At 44.9% G+C, this 17,325-nt stretch overlaps 1 long non-coding RNA gene across 1 annotated transcript; it reads left to right on the top strand.

Moving 5' to 3' along the window:
* Nucleotides 1-521: 521 nt before the first annotated feature.
* LOC310714386 lies at nt 522-7,093 on the top strand. Its single transcript, XR_014529672.1, has 2 exons — nt 522-899; nt 4,881-7,093. It is a non-coding gene; the product is annotated as an uncharacterized lncRNA (long non-coding RNA).
* The last annotated feature ends 10,232 nt before the right edge of the window (nt 7,094-17,325 follow it).

Below are 17,325 nucleotides of genomic sequence, written 5' to 3'. Positions count from 1 at the left end.
TCGACTTCCAACCCCGTGTGATCCCCACCTGCAAAAACAGAAACTATTGAGATCTGTCCTGCAAGACAATTACGCAGAGCGAGGTAAACCCGCCGCTGAAACCAACGGGCTGCACGGGTTCAAGGCTATAAACTGCTGGGAACCCAACCCTGAACGTGCCATTAAAAAAGACGGTGGGGTTTGCTTCGGAATAAGCAAACCAGAAACGAAGCCAGCCGACTCCCGATCCGAGGACGGGAACTGCAAGCCAGCAGCGCTTTAATCTGGATTTAAGGCTGCGATCCTGAAAACAGGAAAATAGACAACCCTGTTGGAGCGCAGCGGGACTTGCCGCCCAATAAAGACGCGCAGGGTTGCACCCTAAAGTCTCGATAATATACGGGCCTTACTTCCGAGGAAATTAGGTTGCTGGTTCTCCGGCTCGTGCAGAGGGCTCGGATCGCGCCCTCTCCCTCCCCCCTCCTTTCGGCTGGGCGGCTGCGCGCTGCGCTCCTCCACCCCCTTGGAGAGCCACGTGTCCCTGCCTGGTCTTTATTGTGCTCGGGCTCCTCGCCCGCCTCCTCGCTCCATGAAGCGCGCCCAGCGCTCCAGCTTTGCAGACACACACACGCACGCGTGCACGAGGAGACAACCGAGCAAAGGTGCCGCCGCCGCTTGTGGTTCCTCCTGCAAGCCGGATTAAGGCTGCTGATCTGATGCTCAGCAGCGCCCCACGGGACCCGCTTCTTGGTCGGCCGGGGGACAGAGGTTGGGTGGCAGCGGCGCTTCAAGCCCGGCTGCTGCTGCGAGGCGCCCGGCTAAGTCTGCTGCGGAGGCGCAGGCAGGAGCTGCTGCTGCAGGGAATCCGGTTTCCGCCTCGCCACCGGAGGAGGAGCAGCAGCAACGCTGCCCAGCCCGGGGTAAGGAGCAGCGCGCGCATTTTTCCGCGTTTCTCATGTCTCGAGGGAAGGGCGATGCGATGGCAGCCCAATGCAAAGCTCCCGACTCTCTCCAACCTCTTCCCCCCCCCCGACGCAGTAAGTCAACAGGTGCGGTTTTGCAATCCGCTTCCCCTGTTGAACTTTTTTTCCTGTTAAAGATTGGAGGCGGGGGGCGGTTCGTGTTGTAACGCAGAGGCGGTAAGGTGTGCACTGAAGTTTAATTCTATTTCTGTGGCGCCCGCCCTTCAGTCTTTGAAGCCCGTTATCATCTCTGCCGGAGAGGTCCGAGCTGCAGTTTTTTCAATTAGTAACAGATACTTCTTTATAAACTGTGCGATTACCTGTTCCTGCTGTCATGCCTGGAAAGCTGGGCATCCTGTTCTAGAATGTTTTAATTTTGTGGTACGTCTCCCCCTGTGCCCACGCATTCATACGCACTATAACACTGCAAGGGCGTATGAGCGTGTAGATTTTCTCTGTTTTCTCTGTGTTCTCCCTGTTCAGCCCCACAGTAAGACCCACAAACATTCCATATATCAAACTGTTCTCAATTGTAGAGTTGGAAAGGACAACGAGGGTCATCTAGTCCAACTGCTTGCAATGCAGGAATCTTTTGCCCAGCGTGGGGCTCGAACCTACAAGATTAGGAGTCTCATGCTCTACAAACTGAGCTATACTGACTTCCATAGTTTGCGTAGCTACTGGTTTCTTTAGACCCTCGCTTTCTTTCTCTTGTAGGCTCAGCTGTCATCAACTTTCTGTCAGCTCGCAAGTTCCTGTTAAGCGTTTTCTGGGTTGTGGTTTTTTAAAAAATAAAAAAAAATTTAAATTAACTCACAGCAACGGTATATACCTAGGGTTCCCCCCTGGGCGTGTAGAAGCGGCTAGTTTTCTTTTAGGTGGTCCTATGCTTCTTCCAAATTGATTGGCACTCAACCACCTGAGTGTGCTATTAGAAGGAATGATGTTGCTTTAGTAATAATAATAATAATAATAATAATAATAATAATAATAATAATAAATTATTTATTTATATCCCGCCCTCCCCAGCCGAAGCCGGGCTCAGGGCGGCTAACAACAATAAAACAGTACAAAAGTACAGCACAAACACTCTAAAATAATTCATTATAAAATTAATTAATTAACTGTGGCCTGTCATGTTTCCACATAAAAGTATGGTGTATTTACAGCAATGAAGACAGGAACTTGGTGGAGGTTTCTCATGTACTAACTCTTAACGTGGGCTTGAATGGGCCTTGTTCATCACCAGAGGGAAATTCCACAAGGCGCCACAAAAGTGGAGGGAACTGATGCTGAGAATATTTATTTTATTATATTATTAAATTTCTATCTTGCCCTTCCTCCTGAAGGAGCCCAGGTCTTAGTATAAAAGCTGATCGCTTGAGCCCAGGTGACAGTTTCCGCAGTCTGCCACGGAAGGGATTTGTGGCCTTAGCCAAGTCGTTCAGTATTTTTCCAGACTATTGTTCTTTCACATTTAGCTGCTACATTGGCGGGCAACCTCTGGCTTTGGGGGCAGGGGACACATACCCCCTCAGTCTGCTCTTACATGGTGACCCTTGGAATCTGACCCTCAAGTATCTCTCTTTCTTCATTCTTGTATCCTCACTGAAAGAGTGTCAGATCTATACTTATATCTAGTATGAGAAATTGGTACCGTGGTACCTCAGGTTGCAGACGCTTCAGGTTACAGACTCTGCTAACCCAGAAATAGTACCTCGGATTAAGAACTTTGCTTCAGGATGGGAACAGAAATCGCACAGCGGCAGCGGGAGGCCCCATTAGCCAAAGTGGTACCTCAGGTTAAGAAAAGTTTCAGGTTAAGAACAGACCTCCAGAACAAATTAAGTTCTTAACCTGAGGTACCACTGTATTGGACTCTACCATCATGCAGCCCCTGACAAATGGATTACCCCTTAGGCTGTGTTCGAAATTCGCCAGGCACATTTTGCACGTGGCTATTGGCCACTTGTGACCAAGTGAAGATGCCCAGGTGTCAGGATGACTCCTGACATCTCCACCATCTGAAGGTGCATTCCTGGGGATCCTCAGATCTCGACTGTTTTCACACACTAATACTACAGCCTGTAGAATTCTATCTGTTGTATTTTTTCTGCACAATCAAGAATGAATTTCAGGAAACAAAAAAGCCGTACTGTATTGAAAAGCAAAACTTTCAAGCTGTCTGCCCCCCCCCCCATGGCAACTAGGCAGCATTCCTTTTTTGGCAACTGTGTCCCTGTTTGAAGGAGCCATTTGGCACCTACCTTATACAGTGGTACCTCAGAGGTCCGTTCTTAACCTGAAACTGTTTTTAACCTGAAGCACCACTTTAGCTAATGGGGCCTCCCGCGGCTGCCGTGCCGCCGCCGCGCGATTTCTGTTCTCATCCTGAAGCAAAGTTCTTAACCCAAGGTAATATTTCTGGGTTAGCGGAGTCTGTAGCCTGAAGCGTCTGTAACCTGAGGTACCACTGTATATCTGAGTTTCTAACACTGCCCATAGGAAATATGGCCTTTGAGAGAGAGAGAGAGAGAGAGAGAGAGAGAGAGAGAGAAATGGCCCACTCCTGATGCAGAGGGCATTGGGCATAGCAAGAGTCCTTGACTCGGCAGATTGTGTGTGTGTGCTTGTTTCTGGGAAGCTTTGCTTCCAGGGAGTGGTGCTGAAATTCTCTTACTGGTAATGAGAGATTCCTAGAAGCAGGACCAATGTCCAACCCATTTTTCAGGATCATTTTGATTAGAATAGCAGCAAGGGCAAGACTCATGTGTGCTTAGAAGTGTATAAACAGTGCATGAGCTAGTGTATGGGTAGGCAAACTAACGCCCGGGGGCCAGATCCGGCCCAATCGCCTTCTAAATCCGGCCCATGGATGGTCCAGGAATCAGCATGTCTTTACATGAGTAGAATTTGTCCTTTTATTTAAAATGCATCTCTGGGTTGTTTGTGGGGCATAGGAATTCATTCATTATTTTTTTTTCAAAATATAGTCCGGCCCCCCCACAAGGTCTGAGGGACAGTGGACCGGCCCCCTGCTGAAAAAGTTTGCTGACCCCTGGGTTGGACATTGACTAGGAAAGCACAGGCTCAATTCTCTGCCCAATCTCAAAGCTCGCTTGGTGACTTTGGACCGGCCACTATTTCTCAGGCAAACAAAGTTATTATAAGGATAATATATTTGTAAACTAATTTATGTTGCCCAAATTTCCTTGGATGGATGATGGGATACAAGTGAAATATAGAAATATTGCCATTATGTCTTTAAAATCCAAATTGTTGTCTTAAACTAAATATCAGCTAAAAGCTCCCTGGCTTTCCCCCATGGTGGTTGCAAAGAAAAACTTGATAACTGTTGTTTTCAAATATTTGGGCAAGCAAAAAGCAAAACCCAAATGCACCATGTCAGCAAAGAACGTTATTTTTAAGCTGATCTCATGACTTGTGACATCAGGTTACGCAGATCTACCAGGCTTCTGTCAGCCTCCGCTGATAAGAAGGAATTTCTTCGATAGAGAAACTGCAGCTGGAATTTGAAGGGAGGGAAGGAAGCACAATTCTGAGCATATTTGCAGAGAATTAAGGATCAGGCTGTGTGGACAGATTCTCTCATGTGAAACTTAAAATCAGCTTTATTTTAAACCACTCTACAGTGAGAATGTGTAAGCCTGCTTTGACTACAGTATACAATTGAATTCTGTTCCACATTTAATCCTGAATGAATGAATAGCATTTTACATATGGCGTGATTAGTGTGAAAGAAACGTAGACCGCATATTCTCTCTCCCACCTATTTTGGAGTAAGCCCCACTGAACTCATTGGGACTTGCTTCTGAGTAGGATAGGACTGCAACTGTTACAGATATTTGTGCCTTGATTGCCTTAAGCGTAGATGGCCTGATCTGCTATTTATTGTTGGTTATTTTAATCTGTCACCAGAAGGTACCAAGCCATGGATGGAGATCTTCTGAGAAACTGGAAAATGGAGGAGTCTTCCATCTTCATGTTCTACCAGCCTCTGGAGAGATATCAAGCAAAGGTGGCGCAGCTTCACTTCTCTGCTAGGACTGTGTAAACTTCTGTGCCTTCCTAAGCTATTACCTTCTCCTTGTGTTTCATTGCTGCTGTTATGGTTGCAATTTTATGCACTCTTACTTGGGAGTAAGTTCCTTTGGACACAGTGGCACGTATTCTTTGGGTAAACTTGCGTAAGTTGGAGCTGCGTGATAACCAATAATAATACCCTCTTGACGGTACCGTAATCAGCAGTCCCAAGTCGCAGGGCATCTAGAGAGGCGTTTTCGGTGCCCGCTCCGACACTATCAAACTCCCTACCTTGGGAGACTTGCCTCAGGTTGGACCACCACGTATAAAGCACTTCTCAAAAATTAGAGCTGGTGAGTGGAGCACCACCATGTGGAAAGAGATCTTCCGTGATTCTGAACACGCATTGCAAATACGAACGGACAAATACAGTTTTTGGCATGCTTGTTTCAGCAAGCCTATGTGGCCTATGTAGAATGTTGATATGTGTTTCAGTCTGATATTTAGGCTGTTGTTGGTTTTAATTATTGTTTTAAAATAATTGCTTTTAATGACAATACTATTTTTGTAGGGTTATTGCACTAAATAATAATAAATGAATGGATTTTAATAGCAAACTAAACAAAAGAATAACAAATTGTGGGCCAAGGAATAGTCTGCAGTGTGATTTTAGCCAGATCTATATATTATTATTCTTAGAAGAATGATTATTCTTCAGAGCTGAGCAGGCCCAGAGTACGTTCACCCAAGAGTTGGGTTCCTGGATCCTAACAGCAGTCCATTTCACTCTCCGTACATCATTCACCTAGCAATGGTTAGAGTTTCTGTATAAGCTCTGAACCATCACAGCTCTGTTTCCAGAATGAAAATAGGTTATTCTTGCAAATTGCATTTTAACTGCTGGCTTTAAATGTGTTGCGATGTATTTTAACTGTCTTCTTTTTAACTACTTGTCTTTTACAAGTCGAGATGGGCTATAGATATATTAAATAATAGTCACCTGCTGCGTTCAGAGAACGCATAGCTATATTGTGGCAGTTAATAATGTGGTGAATCTGCAGGATAAGCTGTTAAGTATACTGGATAGTCAGTGCCAAACAGGGCCGGCCCATCCATGAGGCAGTGTGGGCAATGGATGCAGCCTCAAAGGAGTGCCGCAGCCACAGTGACAACAATGGCTGTGGCGTGCTGCTTGAAGTCCTGATCTGCCTCTACAGCGGCCTTGTTCCTGATGTAGATCTTCACTCACCCATTCTTCCCCAATTGTGGGGGGAACCGTTTTGTGGCTTGCCTCGGGTACCAAAATGTCTTGGGCTGGCCTTGATGGTGAAGATCTCAAGGTGTTCATAGATTATGTTTGCATACCAGGAAGTTCTCCAGTGTTGAGTCTTCCTGCATCTCCGACTCTTAATAGCAGAAGGCACCCCAAGCAAACGCACTACCATCTATCAGGACGTAAAATACAATTGCAGTCCCACCCCAAAGTGGTTCATCAGCCAGAGACTAGGTAGTCAGTGGGCCACCGGCAATGCTTTCCTTGAGATGATGGGCGTCCCCAGTCATCAGTGATATCTGGCAGATTGCAGATACATATTCTGTATTTCAGAGGCTTGGCCACCTGTCTCTCTTGTAGATTTATATAGATTAGAAATGGGCTCCATATACTTAGGGAACAAGAAATCTGTTAAATCAGGTAACAGAAAATTTTAACTAATGGCATATCGTTTTCATGGCAGCTTTTCTCCAGAAATTTTAGAATCTGATTGCTGGGTCTTTGCCTGCCACTAATTTTGCAATAAACAAAAACCACTTCAGAATATGCAGCACAAACAAATTATTGAACTACTATAAATGTGTGGAAGCTGCTGTTGTAAAACATAAATTGTATGTTACTATGCCTCCTCAGATATGTAGAAAGTTAGCCTGTGTTTTGATCAGGCTGTTAGCTTATTGTTGATTTTGTAATGTTTTAAATAGCTGTTTTTAACTGTTACTGATTATTTATTTATTTTTATACTTGAGCTACTTTGAGTTTTTTAAAAAACAATTGAGTGGTATATGAACTTTTCCGAAATAAAGAACATGTTATTTTTGTTTCTGAACTGTAAGAGATTTAAGGCTACATTCCTAAATTCCCTTGCTTAAAAGTGTTTTTTGTTGAAATGGGTGGGATTTATTTTGATGAAACATACGTGTGGTGGGTGTTGTTGTCAAATGCATGTCCATCCCTGCGGTCACACTCCTATATCTTTGGGTAGTAACTGAAAGAATTGCATCACCAAAGAAATTGAGCATGTGTACTAGTTAAGAGCTGGTAAAATCCTCCTAAGAGTTTTGTGAATGCCTCTCCTAGAACACAGTGTAGGATACCCCAGAGTGAGGAAGGAGAATACGGAATGATTCTGTGACCCGACCTTAATAGCCAGTTGGTGGTCTAGTAACCATATACAGTCGTACCTTGGAAGTCAAACGGAATCCGTTCTGGAAGTCTGTTCAACTTTCAAAGCGTTCAGAAGCCACGGAAGCCCCGTCGGACATTTGGCTTCCAAAAATAGCAAACCAGAACAGTCACTTCTGGGTTTGCTGCGTTCGGGAACAGAAACAGAAAACTCTACAGGTTTTATTTTGTGAAAGGCTTTAAGTTGTATCAATAAAAGATGATATTTATAAACGGCCTGAGGTTTTCTAGACACTATTAAGAAAGTAACACAATCCCTGCTCACAGGCCACAATCTAAGACCCTATCTGCATTAAACATTTAAAACAGCATCTTAATATTTTAACCAGGGATGGCTTTCCCCCCAAAATTCCTGGGAGCTATAGTTTAAGGCGCTGAGAGTTGTTAGGAGATCCCTATTCCCCTCTGAGCTACAATTCCTAGAGTTCCCTGGGAAGAAGGATTGGCTGTTAAATCTGTCTGGGAATTGTAGTGAAGGGGAATAGGGATCGCCTAGCATTTTCAGTATCCTTAACGAATTGTAGCTCCCAGGATTCTTTTGGGGGGAAGCCATTGATGGTTAAAACATGATACTGCTTTAAATGTATAGTTAGTGCAGATGAGGCCTAACAGACACAATACAAAAGGAAAAACGTGGGTTGGGGGGAATGAGCACATGCAGGAACAAGTAAATGATTCATGACCAATTGGGAAGGCTGGCAAAGGGGAAATATCTGGGAAAGGAAGTTGTTCCAGTTGGTGGAGTGGGCTGTGCTGTTTCTCCTCATCCTCTACTGTCCACTTCTGAATTAGTCTCAGGAGCACAGCTGCCAGTCATTGGAGGGGAAAGTACTACACATTAATCATAAACTCGGATGCAAGGAAAAAAGAGTGGAGGAAAACAAGGAAGTTCCACCACACTTGGAAGTCAAGGTATCCCCAACGAACAGAATGCCCTGTGCTGATTCTGCTGTTACTGGTTTCTCAGCAGAAAGCCAAGCAGCATCTTGTCTTCCTTACACCATCAAGTTGCAAAGAAGCTGCTTGGAGCATGGTGTTCTTTACACCAGAAGGAAGTTGGAAACTTCTTCACACTGGGCTCTGAGCAGAGAACCAGGAATAGGCTTTAAAGTAAACGAGTGGGAACAGGCTGTTATTGAGTAAATGGCAACCAGTGCATGTTAGAATTTGCTGTTTGCAGTTTGCATCATCCTGCTAAGGATAAGAAGGGTTATATTGTACATCAGCTGATGTGTGCTGACTTAATATTAGGATTAGTTAGTTTGTTTAATTATAATAATTGGTTGGCTTCTGTGTATTGATCGCAGTATAATGATGTGTCACACTTTCTGCCTGGTATCTTTTGACCTTAATAAGGTACCTTCTCTCGGTGTCTGTCTGTCTCTCTGTGTGTACACTTTACATTATTCAAGTGCCAAAATGGTCTGTGGCCCCCAAAAGCCTATTTCAATCTGTTTGTTACTCCTTATAAAGTGCTATGGGACTTCATTGTTTTGCTGCAACTTAACAATACGGCTGCCTTCACTGGAGAATGTACCTTTGTGCAAAAAGGGAATTGCCTGCTAATTTGTGCGCAATTGCTAACTTTGAATACCTTTCCGCCCCTTGTGGAAATGGAAATGGTGAGTTTGATAGCACTAGGTTAGCGCCGTGGCTATACAGATTCACCTTCCCCTACCTGGTGGCTTCCAGTTGATGTTAGAATCCCAGCTCCCAGCAACCCCAACCAGAACGGCAAATTATCAGGGAAGATGGGAGTCGTAGTCCCAACATATTTGGAGGGCCTGGACATGAGGTCGGTTGCTCATAGATGACTGGCTTTGTCCCTGTGTTTAGTAGAGCTGCCATGCAGGTTCATAATACAAAATCCAACGAAAGCTTTTTCTCTTGGCTTCTGGGCAAAAGCTCTTAGCGTCTCCCTCTCCAGCTGAAATTTCGCACACGCCTCTTACTCCCCCACAGTTAATGTAATTAATGTTCCTTGGCATGAACATTAATGTTCCCCCAGCATGTTCCACCCCAAACTGACAAGAGGAGGGAATTCTTCCACAAAGCCTGAAGCAATCAGTGAGAATTGCTCTGCAGGTCAGGGATAAGGATCTTGCTCCTGCAGGAGCTTTTGCAAAGTCTTGTATTCATGCTCTGCTAACAAGGTCCCAAGAAGAAGCCCAGTCTGCTCATAGGAACTTCAAGATGATAGGTTGTCTGCTATCTCTTTGTGGCTGCGGAAAATGAAGGTGGTGGAGGGATGTGTTGGTTGCTTTTGTTTTTTTAAATCCTGGGTATGCATAAAGTCTAATCTGTTGTATATTGATGCGTTTAAAATTGCATGTGCTTCGCAGTTATTGGAATGTTTAAATTCTTCCTTCACCTGGAAAGGCACAGGAGGTGAACATCTGCATCTGGAAAGTATCAAGCAATTCCCACCTGCCCCCCAAAAGGAAGTCTAGCCCATGGATGCAGCCTGTTGCAGCTTAAGGCAGAAACACCAGTGGGGCTGCCTAGTGCTAATCAGTAAATCTAAATTAGTGATTTGCTCTTGAGCTAAGCAATGAGATGGGGACGCGGGTGGCGCTGTGGGTTAAACCACAGAGCCTAGGACTTGCCAATTAGAAGGTCGGTGGTTCGAATCCCCGCGACGGGGTGAGCTCCCGTTGCTTGGTCCCTGCTCCTGCCAACCTAGCAGTTCGAAAGCATGTCAAAGTGCAAGTAGATAAATACCGTAGGTACTACACAGGCGGGAAGGTAAACGGCGTTTCCGTGCACTGCTCTGGTTCGCCAGAAGCGGCTCAGTCATGCTGGCCACATGACCCGGAAGCTGTACGCCGGCTCCCTCGGCCAATAAAGCGAGATGAACACCGCAACCCCAGAGTCAGCCACGACTGGACCTAATGATCAGGGGTCCCTTTATCTTTAAGCAATGAGATATGTCTTTTCAAAGGCAGCAAAACTCTGTGTAGCACTTGAGTCCAGTTTGTTGGCAGGCTTCAATGCTGCAGCCAAAGTGTTCTAAGGGGTAGGTCTCAAATATGTGATTAAGGCAGCGTATCTCAAACATTTAAAAGTCTGCTGCACCATCCAGTCCTCACCTTGCTGCCCCACCCCAGCGTCAACCATCTCTTTGAAAGCTAAGTATGCAAAGATCTTGAAAGGCTGCTCCAGACATCCCACAGCTGCACACAAGAATATGTAGTTCAGGGGAAATCATATGTGCTTTTAACAGGAATCTCTACCCATCCCCTTACTGTCTTTGGGCTCTACCCTTTAGTCTGGAAGACAGAGGTCTACCAGTAGATCGCAACCTGAGAGAACTGGGTCAAACTGATAGCTTGACCATAACAAGGCGTGTAAATTAGGCTGCTAAAACAAAGATAATTTGGTTCTTAGGGAACCAGGAGTGGAGTTTGGGGTTGGAAAGACTAGGAGCTCATTTCTGGTGCCAGAAACAAATTCCTCAGCTGAGCATGTGCTCTTCTCACACAGCCACTCAAGTTCCTGAAGTCCAACTGTGTGTCTGCCTTGGCTGTTATTCTGCCACCAGGCTCTGGTTTGTGGACCTAGAATCTCTAGTAAGAACGCACCAGCAAAATTGACCATTGAAACCTTAAGTCTGTCCACCCCTGCCTAAAAGCCTGTCCTCAGTCTTGGAAGTCCTGTGAGATTGGAAGTAGCGGCAAAGAGTGCATTTGAGGACATGCAGAGTGCATTTTCCTCACAACAAGCTAACCACAGCCTACTCCCTGTCTGTCACTGGAGCCGGATGTAAGCTCAAGGATGGTAAACATTAAGCACAACAGCGGAATAAGCTGCTCTGCACAGTATGAAAGAAGGGCAAAGTCTGGGCACAGTGAGTTCGTTTGTCTGCTTGATTTCCTCTGGTTTGCAAGGTAGTTATTACTGTTTGACAAAATTCAGCTATCCAAGGAGAGGCTCTTTGTGGTTAGTATGACCTACAAGGAGGGGGAATAAACAAAACATAGTACCTAATGAGCCAGTCAAATTTACAGATATCCTTTTAAGGGGGAAATATCCTTACAGAAAGGGACGTGGGTGGCGCTGTGGGTTAAACAACAGAGCCTAGGACTTGCCAATCAGAAGGTGGGCGGTTCGAATCCCCGCGACGGGGTGAGCTCCCCTTGCTTGGTCCCTGCTCCTGCCAACCTAGCAGTTCAAAAGCATGTCAAAGTGCAAATAGATAAACAGGTACCGCTCCGGCGGGAAGCTAAACGGCGTTTCCGTGCGCTGCTCTCGTTTGCCAGAAGCGGCTTTGTCATGCTGGCCACATGACCCCGGAAGCTGTCTGCGGACAAACGCCGGCTCCCTCGGCCTATAGAGCGAGATGAGCCGCAACCCCAGAGTCGGTCACGACTGGACCTAATGGTCAGGGGTCCCTGTACCTTTACTATCCTTACAGAAGTCAACAATCTTTCAAGTCCCTTGTGCTAGTTTGTTGGGCACAGCTTGATGCCAAGATGAGCATTGCCTCAGTATTTAGTCCCCTATAAGCAAACGAATAAATATAAGCCAAATTGTGACACGGGATCGATCATCTTGTTACAAATTTGGCTGTTTAGGCTGAAGTCCTATGTACGCTTCACCTAGGAATAAGTCCCACTGAAATCGTTTGGGCTTACTTTTGAATAGACACATATAAGATTCCACTGTTGGATTATTGTGAATGGATTTGCCTAGCATACTACCTAAGTAGAGATCACAGGTTAAGCAAAGAGGTTTAATGTTCTTTAATAGCTGGAATATTCTCTCTAGCCTCATGTTACAGCCTCTTGCTGGTGGGAGAGGCAGAGAAACACGAGTTTGAATTTAAGTTACTGACCAAGCAATGGGAGTTCTGAGCTGGAGTCAGCCCAAACTGGGATGCAAGTAGGGGATGGTGAATAAATTGCAATAATTGTTTGGTGGGAATCTGCTGCAAGGTTATTAGTTGTGCTGCCTTCCTTAGGAGTCTGTTTGCTTCCAACATGCCCTTCCCCTATACTTATAACACAGTTGCCATAAATCTCTCATAACTTGAACAAAAACTAGGCCACTCCTAAAACACTTATTTCAGTCAGGAAAGCCTCCTTTTTAGAACACGGTTAGTTGAATGCTGTCGCTAGCACCTGACCTGCTCCAGTACAGGTTTCCCCCCCAGAAACGCATTATAATAAAGATAAAACAAAAATCAAAGTCACGCAAATGTCAGCAACCTTTTAAAACGAGGTGGAAGGGGGTGGTGTCTTTAAGCTCCACAATTTTTTTTAACGTGCAGGGTTTTTATCTGCCACATGTTTCAATTTCCTTATTTTCCTTGGCTTTTCATCTTGCTTGACATAATCCAATTAAATGCCTCTTTTGTATTTGGTTGTTATAAGGGGGGAGGGAGAACTCATTCATATTAGGCTGTCTGGGAAAATTGCAACAGGACACGCATTAGTAGAGAGAGTTTGTGGGGAGCATTAAGGGAAAACGTGGAACCTCACTGCAATCTGAAGTCCATACAATTACCGCAGCACCCTACCATCATCTCCCCATCATTTAGATCATGCCTTCTTAGCGATTGAGGTCAATGGTGTCTGGTCAGGTCAAGAACCAAGAAGATCTGTGGCATGGCTTTGAAGACTAAAATTACCTCCTTGAAATTCTTCCTCCAAGTATTTATTTGTTAAACTACTCGCATATATATGGTACACACACACACACCTCTCAAGGTGGTATACAACATACCAGAATAAAATCAGCAAATAGCAACCTTAAGAACAGGCATAGGCAAACTCGGCCCTCCAGATGTTTTGGGACTACAACTCCCATCATCCCTAGCAAACAGGACCAGTGGGCAGGGATGGTGGGAATTGTAGTCTCAAAACATCTGGAGGGCCGAGTTTGCCTGCGCCTGCTTAAGAACATCAATAAAACATCAATAAACAGTGGTTGGTTAAAATTGAGAAATCCATGTTGCAAAGGACTATCAAAACAATACAGTGGTACCTTGGTTTACAACCATAATCTGTTCCGGAGGTCCGGTTGTAAACCAAAACAGGTTGTAACCCAAGGCGCGCTTTTGCCAATGGGGCCTCCCCCCCCCAAAAAAATTGGTTGTAATCCAGAAAAAAATGGGTTGTGATCCCAAAAAAGGGACACGCGCTTCCGGGTTTGACGTGGTTGTAATTCAAAACGGTTGTAATCCAAAGCGGTTGCAAACCAAGGTACCACTGTATAGTTTCAAAAGGTGTCTGAAAGAAGGGAGAGGTGATTTCTGCCAAACCTCCACAGGCAGGGAGTTCCACAGAGCAGAGCCTGCTCCCTACTGAAGGCCATCTGAACCCCAGCGGTATAGGGAACCAGAAGTGCTCTAGCAGGGAATCTCAGTCATTGAGGTGGGACATAAGAAATCAGATGGTCCTTAAGGTACTTTTGGCTTTGTGGATTAACACGAGTACCTTGAATCTGGTCTGGTAGCAAACTGGCAAGCAGTGGAGCTCTCTCAGCAGTGGAGTAGCCTACTGCCAGGAATCTGCTCCTATGAGAAGCCTAGGTGCTGCATTTTGTGCTAGTTGAAGCTTCTAGGCCAGATAACAAGGGCAGCCCCACATAACGCATAGTACAGTAATCAAGCCATGAGGTTACAAATGGTGGTCAGGCAGTAGTGGTTGAGGGATGGTTGCCACTGACATATCAGCCAGAGCTGGAAAAAGAACTGGCTGCAGAAGACACTTGAGCCTTGAGTGACAGAGGTGGATTGAGGGTTATATCCTGTACCCCTCCCAAGTGGTTCAGCAATAGAGGACACAACTTGCTGCCTGGTACCCATGGGTAGGATCATTAAGAGAGAATTAGGTGCTTATCATAACTGACACCATGGAATCACAAGACAAAGGGCAACTTCTCTGCGGTGCTTTCTGCCCAAGGCTTGGCAGTGAGTCACAAGCACCAACCTGCCCAGGCAGTGCCGCTACGGCAATGACGTCAATGGCCTCCATGCATTTCCAGCAGGGTGTGGCCTGAGAAGGGAAATGCTCTTTCCTGGAAGACGTGCTCAATAAAGGGGAGCTCTTGGCTTTTTCAGCTCATGCCAAGAGGCACTTTCTTGGTTTTGCACACCAAACAGTAGCAGGTGGGGCTGTGCTCTGCTCAGGTGCGTGGCCAACATAGTCTAGCTGAGCCCAGTTCTGCTGCCTTAAGAACAAATTAATTGGAACTGCAGGACTAACCTGGCCTTGGGCACAGGGGTCAATGCAGATGTGTCACACCTGGAAGAAATAGGGGGTGTATTCCTCGTTCCCTGCGTTAGCTTTGTGCTAGCCCTACTTCTCACTCATGGACTGGACCACTGCAAAGGTTGAAGCTCATATGATGGGATGCTTCTTCATACAAAAATTTGCTGCATTTAGCAAACTGGCACATTTGTTTTCTGTGTGATGGGCATTATTTTTTATTTTTTATTTTGACCATTTGAGACTCCACTTCTGTAGCAGAGTAAATTAGCCAAGAGACAGCTTTGCCATCTCTGGTGTGTCCCAGGTTGCATTCATAGAAGTTGCTCAAGCATCCTCATATTAAATTTGGAGACAGGAGCAAGGCATTGACAACTGGTTCAGCTTCACAGAGCAACAGCAACCATTCCTGCTATCATGTTGCTGCGACCTAAGCCACAATGTGGATTACTGCTATGTCTCAATCTGAGCTCATGGTTTCTCCCATTCTAAACAAACCATGTGTTGTCATGAAGGCTTGTTCTTGGCTTACCACTCATAGCTTGTGGGAGACAAATTATGAGCCAGGATTTGGGTGTGATGCTAAGCAAACCATGGCTTGATTCCAAGGAGTGTGGCAGAACCAGGGAAAGAGCAAAGCAGCCACAATTTCCTCCCTGTGCACACTTGTTCGTTCATAGTTAAAGCCATGGTTTCAGGAGTCTCAAAGCAGCTAACATTCTCCTTTCCCTTCCTCCCTCACAACAAACACTCCGTGAGGTGAGTGGGGCTGAGAGACTTCAGAGAAGTGTGACTAGTCCAAGGTCACCCAGCAGCTGCATGTGGAGGAGCGGGAACGCGAACCCGGTTCCCCAGATTACAAATTTACCGCTCTTAACCACTACACCACACCGGCTCCCAATCAATGAAGACAATGCTGAGCTAGATGGACCAGTGGTCTGACTCATCATAGGGCATCTCCCAATGTTTCTACCCCACTTTCCCACCTGCTTTCTTACATTTTGCTCCGACTGGGAGCAACATGGACCACTGCCGTAGGGAAGCAGAAGGCGGCACCGTGCTTCTGTCATTTAAGAATCGGATCAAACTTGGATGTCCTTCTGGAGCTAAACCCTAAAAAGACTTCCCTGAACTTCTTGGAAGGGAGAGAATGTTCTTCTGTTAACAATGGCAGCAATCTTGAGGATTGCCAGTGCGTGAGGTTCCCAGAAGTTGGGGGTGGGAACTGCAAAATCAAGATGGCCGTGGGCCAGACTGGAAACTTTTATTCATACTACTAATGACTTTTAGATACCAGCTTCAACTCATTCCTATACTTGTTCTAACACTGTGCAAAATTGGCATGGGAGGTTGACTGGCTGATTTTATTAATTACATTTTTCTTGTACTCTTTCCAGTAATGTTACCTATGGCCTGTTGCCCAATGTGTTGAAAGGAGCACATTGAGAGGGGAGAATCATGCCCTTCTGGGCATCCTGCTCTATCACTTGTGCAAAAATGAGCTTCCCCAGCAACTAACTTGCTTTATTGGCTTTCATATCACCCAAAGACCACACATTTTATTCCATTGGTCAGGCTTTGAATTCCTTTTTTTAAAAAGGTAGGGAGGGGGAATGAGACCTGAAAGGCCACTGAAAATATGGCCATTTGTTACTAGGGTTCTGGCAAGCAGAACTAGTATTATAATATTAAAAAGGTGCCAATTAAGAGTCATTCTATGGTTTCTCTGTCAGTTCATGTGTTGTAAATCAAGCCACATTCACAAATATGATTCCAACATGAACTTGATAGCTTCAGCAGAAAGATGTGGACAATTTGCAAATTTCCCCCACCGTTATCAATCAATTTATTTGTATGCCTCCTTTCCAAAGTTAAAACCATGTTCAAGGTGGCTTACAACATATCAGAATATCATGTAATTACAAGCAACAAAAGTAGACTTAGACAATAAAAAGTAGTATCCATAGCAGCAACCACAACAACAAAAACCCCTAAACAGTACTCTAGCTCTCTACAATTATTCAGATAAATGTATTGGTGATTTAAAACATTCTGCTCTTCCATAACAGAATATAACCCACTCTTTATGGAGTTTGATTTGCATCCCAGAATTAAAAAATCTTCAATCATGTACAGTATATTAAGGTGAAGTTACCCCACCACTGCAACCCTTAATTGTTTGTCTATTGATGTCTGTGTGAAGCACTTGTGATGTCCCTATTTCCTGTATCTAGGTGTTTCCTCTCATGATTAATAGACTATTCTTTGAGCTATGGGTTCCTTAAAATAACACAAAATGGATGCAGAGACAGGCTCATACAGGTAGATACCAATACATTCACTCAGATACGCACACAGAAAAGGGAAAGACTGATGAATAGATAGATATGTACATAATCATACTGAAATTGTAAAGTGTGTGTAGCTCTTTATGTAGATATAACCACAGATGTGTGACCATTTTAAATGTCCTGTATGGGACAAATATGTTTTGACCTCTTTCATTATAAAATGGGATGACCTGTAAAACAAAGTCCCATCTTACCATCCCAGTTTTGGCCCCATATCTTTTATATCTGTGTAATGTGTTCCTGAAACAGAATGGGCTACAAATAAAGTAATAAGAAGGTGATGATGATGATTAATTGAATTTATATAACGCCCTATACCC

Source organism: Podarcis liolepis, assembly GCF_965112155.1.
Source record: "Podarcis liolepis genome assembly, chromosome: 8".
Classification (NCBI taxonomy): Eukaryota; Metazoa; Chordata; class Lepidosauria; order Squamata; family Lacertidae; genus Podarcis; species Podarcis liolepis.
The sequence above is the reverse complement of the archived record's forward strand: the minus strand, read 5'-3'. Positions and strand labels throughout refer to the sequence as shown.